Below are 10,598 nucleotides of genomic sequence, written 5' to 3' on the forward strand. Positions count from 1 at the left end.
AATCCATTGGGCCGCATGAGTTTGCGACTTTAGCACTTCCATTCCTCCTATGGCCCTCCACCACACAGAGTCCGATAGGCGTCTTCTCTGTGCTACACTGCACTGTCTGTGACTGTGTACAAGCAAGTGTGTATGTGGAACTACCCGGAAAACATTACTCCGTTTGATAAGTGCCCTGACGTCATCGTTGGCGCGATTTTCCACTGACCGAAATGCCATCTTCCGAGCAGAACACGATCATAAGGACATCTGTTGTCGGTCTGTATGATTATACCGTGAATCAGACACAGGACGAGGAAATACGGTTTGTTGCTTCAATTTTGTACACCAGTGTCCATCTTCATCTACATTTGTACACTGAGGTGATGATATAAGCTATAGGATTGTTATATGCACTTGTAAAGATGGCGGTAATATCGTGTACACAATAAAAGGGCAGTGCGCAGGCTGAGTTGATTCATGGACACTGTTTCCAAAGTGATTATGACCGTACGACGGGAATTAACTGACTTTGAATGCGGGATGGTAGTTGGAACTAGACGCATGGACATTCTCTTTCGGAAATCGTAAGGATATTCAATATCTCGCGATCCACAGTGTCAAGAGTGTGCGGAGAATAACACATTTAATGCATTACTTCTCACCACGGACATCGCAGTCGGCGACAGCCTTCACTTGGCTACAGAGGTTAGCGGTGTTTGCGTAGAATTATCAGTACTAACAGACAAGCAACACTGATTAAAATATCTGCAGAAATCAACGTGGGACGTACGACGATCGTACCTGCTACTACAGTGCGGCGAAATTTGACGTTGGGTTATGGGAGCAAACGACCGACGCGAGTGCCTTCGCCAACAGCAAGACTTTGCCTCCAGCGCGTCCTCAGTTCGTGGCCATATCGGTTAGATCCTAGATGACTGGGAAACCGTGGCCTGGTCAGACTGGTAAGAGCTGTTGGTAGGATTGCAATGTGCCGCAGACGGCACGAAGCTATATACACAAATGTCAGCAAAGCACTTTGCAAGCTAGTGGCGGATCTATAATGTTGTGGGCTGAGTTTACTGGAATAGGTTGGATCCTCTGGTCCAGCTGAATCGACAGAGATCGGTTATGTTTGTCTACTTGAAGAGAATCAGCAGCCATTCATGGAATTCATTTTCTCAAACGAATGGTTCATATGGCTCTCAGCACTATGGGACTTAACATCGGAGGTCATCACTCCTCTAAGATTCGAACCTGCGACCGCAGCGGTGGCGCGGTTCCAGACTGAAGCACCTAGAACCGCTCGGCCACCCTGGCCGGCTCGCCGGCAGGTCCGCCCATTGAGTGTGGTCCGGTGATTGTACCGGACGGTGCGGCCTTAGTCTACGCGGGTTGGCCGTTGAATGAACGCTTGTGGACGCACCGTTAAGCGAAGCGTTATCAAGTTACGTTATTCAGTTGTATTCTTACGGATCTTATAATTAATTTCCCCGAGACATTTGAGTGTCATAATTATCACTTGTATTCCTTTCTTAATGTAGTGTCAAGGCTGTGCTTAAGTGTTAACTGCTGTAGCTATTGTAATTTTGTTGTTTTTATGTACAGCGTCTGCCCGATTCTATGTTTTCACTTCGATCTATGGCCTCGTCCTGAAGGTAAAGATGCCTCCGAGATACAGGAAACGATAACCTAGATCCTGGCCCTTGTATGGATTTGTTTTATTGTTTAGTTTATTTAAACTATTGCCTGATAAGTTTTTCTTTTAATATTTGCCATAGTTAAAACAAGAATTATAGTACACTTGAAAGTTCAGTGTAGTTATATCAGTTTAAAATAACTGTGTTAATAAAATGTCATGGAAGATGATATTCACTCATCTTGGCCAGGCCTTCCGTGATTCCTGCTTCTCAGGCACAATCGTTGCTGGTTTCTGGTGAGCCGTTAATTGCTATTGAAGGCTGTATGTTTTGGTTTGCATGAATCTCTAAGAAAACGGTAGCATATTGGTTCCAAAGACAGTGCTGTCTTCTGTGGAACTGAGGAGGAACAGACTAACTCGCACGGAATATTGTTTAAGATTGTACCAAAGAAAGGCGAAAATCTCAAGGAGCAGCAGAAATGGGGTTAGAGACAAACTTAACATGGCAAATGGGGACCATGTGAAAAGCGATCTGAAGGACGCCTGCAAATAATACGTGACGGACGTAGCAAGTAAGAGGTAAGAAAGAGCAAGGATACCACTCCTCGCTAAAATAAGTCTGCTAGTATCGGACACAGACAATCTGAATAACAAATTTTTGATGTTCAGCACTGTACGGAAGTGAATGATGAACTATGGAAAAACGTGACAAGAGGACCGTGAATTGTTTGAGATGTGATGCTGTATAAGCAAACGGATAATTAAATGGACGGGTAGGTACTCCGAGGTACTGTAGAAGAAGAGAATATTTGAAAAACACTAATGAAGAGATGGTGTGATGAGAGAGCATCAGTACTTCAGGAAATGATTTCCATGGTACTAGAGGAGTCGCAGAGTGCAACAGTTGAAGAGGAAGACCAAACATACAGGGTGTTCTAGAAAGAATGTTGTGTATTCAGTGATACGACAAGAGTGATCATTCAAAGCAAAAAAATCTGGTGAACATATGGGCTCTAAAATGCGTATCTTAAGAGCTGTTCATCCTCGTTACTGCGAAACAGACCTCTTCTACTAAACAAGTGCTCATAGATCTTAAGGCACGTGTTTTAGAGCCCATGTTAACTACACTTTTTTGCTTAGAATGATCGTTCCTGTCAAATCTCTGAATACTGACTATTCCTACTAGGACACCCTGCATATAGCAAAAAACTGATGACATCGATTGCAGGTACTGGTCAGAGATGAGGAGATTAACGCAAGAGAGGAAATCATGGTGTGCCGCATCACGCCGGTAAGAACAAGACTCCTCTTTTCGTGGCCTTATTCGCGCTATCATGGAGTTGGCGTGCTCTTCAGGGTTGGGCGTCGATAATGGTACAGGGTGGTTGGATAATCTAACCATCGCCACCCAGTCCCCCTTGGCCCTCTCTCCCTCACACAAACACGCACTCGCTCGCTCTCTCTCTCTCTCTCTCCGGAAGGCTTTTGACACTGTACTACACAAGTGGCTTGTGGTGAAATTGCGTGCTTATGGACTATAGTCTCAGTTATGTGACGGGATCCGTGATTTCCTGTCAGAGGTCACAGTTCGCAGTAATTGACAGAATTGACGGAAAGTCATCGAGTAAAATAGAAGTGATTTCTGGATTTATAGGCCTTTTGCTGTTTCTTATCCATATAAACGATTTGGGAGACAATCTGAGCAGCCGTATTAGGTTGTTTGCAGATGACGTTATCGTCTATCGACAAGTAAAGTCATCATAAGATCAAAACATATAACATAACGTTTTAGAAAAGATATCTGTACGGTGCGAAAATAGTCAACTGACCCTAAATAACGAAAAGTGTGACGTCATCGACATGAGTGTTAAAAGGAATCCGTTAAAATTCAATTACACGATAAATCAGCCAAATTTAAAGGCTATAAATTCAACCAAATACCTAGGAAATACAATTACGATGAACTTAAATTGGAAGGAACACATAGAAAATGTAGTGCAAAAGTCTAACCAATGACCGCGTTTTATTGGCAGGACTCTTAGAAAATGCGTCAGATCTATTAAGGAGGCTGCCTACACTACGCTTGTCCGTCCTCTTTTAGAATACTGCTGGGCGGTGTGGGATCCTTACCAGATTGGATTGACGAAGTACATCAAAAACGCTCGAAGAAGGGCAGCACGTTTTGTACTATTGCGAAATAGGGGAGAGAATGTAACTGAAGTAATACAGGATTTGGGATGGACATAATTAAAACAAAGGCGTTTTTCGTTGAGGAAGAACCTTCTCACAAAATTTCAGTCAACAACTTTCTCCTACGAATGAGAAAATATATTGTTGATGCCAACGTAGATAGGGACAAACGATCAACATGATAAAATAAGACGCCGGCCGCTGTGGCCGAGCGTTTCTAGGCGCTTCAGTCTGAAACCGCGCGACCGCTACGGTCGCAGGTTCGAATCCTGCCTCGGGCATGGATGTGTGTGATGTCTTTAGGTTAGTTAGGTTTAAGTAATTCTATGTCTAGGGGACTGATGACCTCAGATGGTAAGTCCCATGGTGCTGAGAGCCATTTGAACCATTTTTTGATGAAATAAGGGAAATCAGAGTTCGCACGGAAAGATATAGGAGTTCGTTCTTTCTGTGCGCTATACGAGATGGGAATAATAGAGAATTGTAATGGTGGTTCGATGAACCCTCTCCCAGGCACTTAAATGTGATTTGCAGAGTATCCATGTAGATGTAGACACACACACACACACACACACACACACACACACAAAGGACGAAATTAGTATACCCTATATGTCTGCATGTAGTTCATCCCAAGTGAAAGTCTGAGAAGATTTTCTCGAAATGTTTGCGTATCACGCAGAGGCGAGTCGTGGATACCGGAGAATCTGACTGGTTTTCACCAAATAGGATGTGGGAAACCGCCTAAATTCCACATCCAGGCTGGTCGGCGCTCCGACGCTTGTCGATAATCCGTCCGGTGGATTCCATCCAGGGCCGGTGTACCTCCCGGAATCCCGTATGCGATGTGCTACCACGCCTGGCTATCTGGGCGGGTTTAAATCAGAGAGAACAAACTGATGACTCCGAAAAAAGGAAAGTCAGGATGCGCCCCTTCACGTTTCGCGTTCTGTTGGAGAATATACGACGAGAATGAAGTCAGGGCTGCGGCCGAAATGGCGGTGCTCTTCGGGGGGGTGGGGGGGGGGGGGGGGGGGTGGCAGTGCGCGGTCTGCATGCGTGGTGCGTCCCGGTGGCAGGGGTGCCCGCCGGGCTGAAGCGTATCTTGTGGATCGGGGACGTGCGCGGTTAGGAGAGCGACCCCCGCCGGCCGTAAATTGCGTTTTGTGGCGCCCTAACTCAGCGCATCCACGGGTCGTGGCCACCAGCCGCTCACCCGGGCCGGGTGCCGTGCAACGACGGTGACTTTCCGTCCAGCGACCCGTGCTCCTCAAATGGCTTTTGTGCTCTGCTTATAACAACCCACTATGTAATTAAACTGCGTGTGTAGCTACTGATTCGTTTTCCATGTTCCTGTCAGGCTTAATTAACTTCCCTAATTTGTCGGGCCACAGTTGTGAATGGGTTAGGGGGTAATTACAGACTAATAAGTAATGTAGTGGCACACCAAGGGTGGATTCCACAAGGAGCATTTCGATAGGGGAAGTCACAAAGAACTGTCATTTATGCACCCAAATGCAACCTACGTCCTCAACTGAAACTTCCTGGCAGATTAAAACTGTGTGCCGGACCGAGACTCGAACTCGGGACCTTTGCCTTTCGCGGGCAAGTGCTCTACCAACTGAGCTACCCAGGCACGACTCACGCCCCGTCCTCACAGCTTTATTTCTGCCAGTTCCTCGTCTCCTACCTTCCAAAGCACTTGCCCGCGAAAGGCAAAGGTCCCGAGTTCGAGTCTCGGTCCGGCACACAGTTTTAGTCTGCCAGGAAGTTTCATATCACTCCACACTCCGCTGCAGAGTGAAAATCTCATTCTACGTCCTCAACTGTTTGCTGGATGTATTCCAGTCTCTGTCTTCCTCTACTATTGACCTTCTACAGCTTCCTCCAGTGCCGTGGATGTTATTCCCTGGTGTGTTAAGAGATGTCCTATCATCCTTTCCCTCTTTTCTTGCCAGTGTTTTCCATATATCCTTTTCCTCGATGATTCTGCGCAGAACCACCTCATTCCTTACCTTATGAGTCCACCAAATTGTCAACATTCTTCTGTAGTACCACATCTGGAATGCTTCGATTCTCTTGTGTTCCAGTTTCCTCGCAGAACATGTTTCACTGCCAAACAATACTGTGCTCCGTACGTACACCCTAAAAAACTTCTTCCTCAAATTAAGGCCCATGTTTGACACTAGCAAACTTCTCTTGGTCAGGAATGCCCTTTTTCCCAGTCCTTGTCTCCTTTCCATGTCCTCCTTCCTCTGTTCATAATGAGCTATTTTGCTGTCTGGTAGCAGAAATCCTTAATTTCATCTCTTTTGTGATCGCCAATAATAATGTTAAGTTTCTCGCTGTTCTCATTCCTGGTACTTCTCATTACTTGCTCTAAATCCGTATTATGTACTTAGTAGAGTGTTCGTTCCATTCACCTGATCCTGTAATTCTTCTCCGCTTTCACAGCAATTTTACCAGCGAATCTTATCATTGACACCCACTCACCTTGAATTTTAATCCCAGTCTTGAACCTCCCGTTTGTTTCCGTCGTTGCTTCTTCAGTGTATAGAAGGTCCAAAGTCATTTAATGGAGCAACGTTCGTCTTTATCTTAATTTTCATTATAATATTATTCAATAATTTCATAGGACTATTCCCTTACATTTTTACTAGAACAAGCCACTTAGCGTCTGAACAGCAGGGGCAAAAATTCTATCTCTGTCTTAAACCCTTTTTTAACTTATTGTTCCTTCTTTGTTCTTCTGCATACGGTATATTACTCGTCTTATCCATCATTTTCTCAGACTTCCAAAATTCTCGCACCATCTTACACTGTTTAACCCTTTTTCCAATTCGACAGACCCAATGAACGTGTGTTGGTTTTTATTTAGTCTTGCTTCCACTACCAACCGCAACGTCATAGCCTGGTGCCTTTACCTTTCCTGAAGCCAAACTGATCCTCATCTAACAGATCTTCAATTTTCTTTTCCATTCTTCTGTATGTTATTCTTGTTAGTAACTTGGATGCATCAGCTGTTAAGGTGATTGTGTGATATTCTCATATTTCGTGACTCTTGCAACTTCGGAATTATGTGGATGATGTTTTTTCGATAGTCTGATGCCCGTCAGAGTCATGCATTCTACCCACCCAACCTGCATAGCCGTTATTTTGGCAGTTCCCCAAACGACTTTAGAAATACTGATCGAATGTTATTGATCCCTATTGCCTTATTCGATCTTAAGTCATCCAAATCTCTTTTAAATTCTGATTCTAATATTGACTCCGCTATCTCTTCCATCACTTCATCAGGCAAGTCTTCTCCTTATGCTACAACCCTTGCTTTTAGTTTCACTGAGGATTGTTCTGACTTTTCTATATACTGAATCAGTCCTTCTGACAGTCAATTCTTTTCCGATTTATTCACATTTTTCTTGCAGCCTAAGCTTCGCTGAACTTCCTATTCATTTCATTTGTAAAGGAGTTTTGTTTCTGCATTGCTCAATTTCCCTTAAAGTCAAGCGTCTCTCTTCATTCTTTAATATTTCCGTATCCCACTTCTTTGAGCATTGATTCTTCCTGAATAGTCTCCCAAACTTGAGCTTATTCTTCGTCATTACTAAATTGCGATCTGAGTCTATATCTGCTCCACGGTACGCCACACAATCCAATATCTGATTTCGGAATCTCTGCCCGACCATGACGTAATCTAATTGAAATCTTCCCGTATCTCCCAACCTTTCCAAGTGTATCGCCCACTCTTTTGCTTCTTTAACAGAACAAACCAGCTTTTACTAGCTGAAATTTATTGCACACCTCTGTTAGTCTTTCTCCTCTCTCTTTCTTACTGACAAGCCCATATTCTCCGGTAAGCTTTTCTTCAGATCAAAAAAGAAAAACAACGGATTCTGTTCACAGTACGATTGAGAAGCACATGGTAACTTCATGAATAAGTATGGCCAGAGTGTAAGGGGAAGGAGGGGGCGTAGGAAAAAAAAAGTCTAAATTAAGTACCGGAGTCGTCCTTCACAAGCGCCATAGTACGGAGGTAAAACTTTCAGTAGTTTCTTCACACAGTTCCTACGTTGGATTGGACCGGATAAGCGATGTGATTTTCAGACGATCTTTTTACTTTACCGGTTTCTTAATCAAATACGCATTATCATTCCATAGCTGCAATACCAGATCGGAAACGTCTAATATATTAGCTGTACATCCGCATAGCACTGAAAATTCGTCTATGTCCTTCTTCATTTCAGCGGTACGACTCTGGAACGAGATACTTTGCACCCTGTCTCTTGTCGAAAACCAGTCTGTATTTGAGAGAAGATTAATGTTTTATCTGTTATCAATGAGTTTGTTTCTCTTTCGACATGTCCTAGCTGTTTTCTTTCCGTCCACCTGTGGACCAGTATTTATGACACAATGCAAACTGCTTGAATTTGTTATTTCTTTCTGTTTTTTCCTTCCATTTCATGAGCTAATCTCACATAATGTTTTCTTGCTCTTTCTTGTTCATCTTTCATTCCTTATGCACTGCTGTCATACGTTTCTGTTACATTTTAGAAGATGTTTTGAGGAACAAATCGAGGACACGAAGTCGCGTCAGGAAACGTCATCCAACGATGCTGCAGAGCGTCGAAATTATAGGCGACGGCATCTGCCACTAGGTCAGACCTTCGGCAGAAAATGTGACTTCGTCCGAGTTTAATTTCCACATGGAATCCACTAAAACCTCCAATATTTTGCGGTATACTGGGAAAAAAGAAATTAAACCAAACTAAAAGTAAACTACAACGGAATAAGCCTTGGAAGGCCCAACAACACGGACCGACCGCCGTGTCATCCTCAATCGTTGGCGTCACTGGATGCGGATACAGAGGGACATGTGGTCAGCACATCGCTCTCCCGGCCGGTCAGTTATCGTGACCGGAGCCGCTATTTCTCAGTCAAGTAGCTCCTCAATTCGCCTCACAAGGGCTGAGGGCTCAACACTTTCCAATTGGGCTTGGTAGACCCGACGGTCACCCATCCAAGTGATAGGGAACCGCTGTTGCTAATGCGGCAAGGTCGTTGCCGGAGGAAAATAAATTGCAGAAGGAACCCTTTGTCCGAAACTGTCATCAATCAAGGCGACAGTCCACCGCACCCATAGGAGTCAAGCCCTTTTCTACACAACAGTTAGCTCCATCCTCTCCACTTCCTATCCCAACAATCAGTCACGATCACTAAATATCAAACAACATTGCGAGACATTCTGCCTATTGTTTGTCAGTGTACAAAGTCATGTTTACTGCTGAAAGTAGTAGCCTGCATAAAGTGATCACTTTATGTTTGACCTCTGCTTAAGAAAATATTACTATTCAGGGCACATATTGGTTGAAAGCACCGATGATGACTGTTAATCAGTTGAAATCTATCTGCAAAAGTGAATAAATAAAACATGATTTTGCGATTGGTTGCTGTATATTTGATTATTTTATGGTTTACGGTCGCTGCACGACTTGGGAACCACATGGAGCCCATCATTCATATGAAATTAAAACGGTTGCTGCTATATCTCGGACGTTTCATCAAAGCGGAGACGTGTTCTTCTGTATACACTAGTTCCCTTCTATTTCCTTTAAGCAGACATCTTTAAAATTTTACCTGAGATTTATCAGGTTACTTACTGATAATACACGTATTTTTCACTTACACGATTGGGCCCTACACTATAGGGCGTATTATTTACGTCGATTGCGATAGGAGTTCGGTCGGCTGGAGTGGCCAAGAGGTTCTAGGCGCTACAGTTTGGAACAGCGCGACCGCTACGGTCGCAGATTCGAATCCTGCCTTGGGCATGGATGTGTGTGATGTCCTTAGGCTAGTTAGGTTTAAGTAGTTCTAAGTTCTAGGGGCTGAAGGCCTCACATGTTGAGTCCCATAGTGCTCAGAGCCATTTGTACCATTTGCCATTCATGTGGTTCTTTTACTAATTCAGAATAATATTTACTCATGTTAGCGTGCTGCACTCCGCAGAATACTAATCGTTGCGTTATGCACGTGCAAAAATATTTACGCGGATTGTTGATAGAATGGTTCAAATGGCTCTGAGCACTATGGGACTTAACAGCTGAGGTCATCAGTCACCTAGAACTTAGAACTACTTAAACCTAACTAACCTAAAGACATCACACATATCCATGCCCGAGGCAGGATTCGAACCTGAGACCGTAGCGGTCGCGCGGTTCCAGACTGAAGCGCCTAGAACCGCTCGGCCACATTGGCCGGCCTATACTGTTGATAGACTAAGTGATTTTATAGGGAGTATTATTTACGTCGATTGCGATAGGTGTTCAGCGCCGAAGAGGAAATTGTAATACATGAAGCACCCTGGAACAGCCTACACGTTTCTTTGTCGAAGCTTCCGGTAAATGAATAAGTCACCTCTGTTACTGCAAACGAAATGGGACTGATTTGTTCGTAAGGCAGTTGCTGGTGCGTCAGAAGCGCTATGCATGTGTGTGATGTAGCGGGAAAGAAACATAAAAGGCATATTGCCCTCTTCAGCCGGCAGTCGTAAACAAAACGTATCCAGGACATTGCGCATTCGAGCTAAACTAGTGACAGTTCGACCCAGAAGAAAAATAGTAATGACCTAAAACAATAATTATTGTCCATCATATGTAGCGCAAATAGATGCGAAACTGTAAATATTGATACTGTCATTTAACTGTTAACCACTAATTATTTCTGCGAATATCTGCAAACAGTCTTGCGGGGATCCGCGGCGAAGGCACTCACTGAGTGGCGAATTGAT

The 10,598-nt window shown here is 44.0% G+C and overlaps 1 non-coding gene across 1 annotated transcript; it reads right to left on the minus strand.

Annotated features, from left to right (window-relative positions):
• Nucleotides 1–5,372: 5,372 nt before the first annotated feature.
• On the minus strand, nucleotides 5,373–5,447 carry Trnas-cga (transfer RNA serine (anticodon CGA)). Its single transcript has one exon. It is a non-coding gene; the product is annotated as a tRNA-Ser (tRNA).
• Nucleotides 5,448–10,598: the final 5,151 nt, after the last annotated feature.

This window comes from Schistocerca serialis, chromosome 1, assembly GCF_023864345.2.
Source record: "Schistocerca serialis cubense isolate TAMUIC-IGC-003099 chromosome 1, iqSchSeri2.2, whole genome shotgun sequence".
Taxonomy (NCBI): domain Eukaryota; kingdom Metazoa; phylum Arthropoda; class Insecta; order Orthoptera; family Acrididae; genus Schistocerca; species Schistocerca serialis.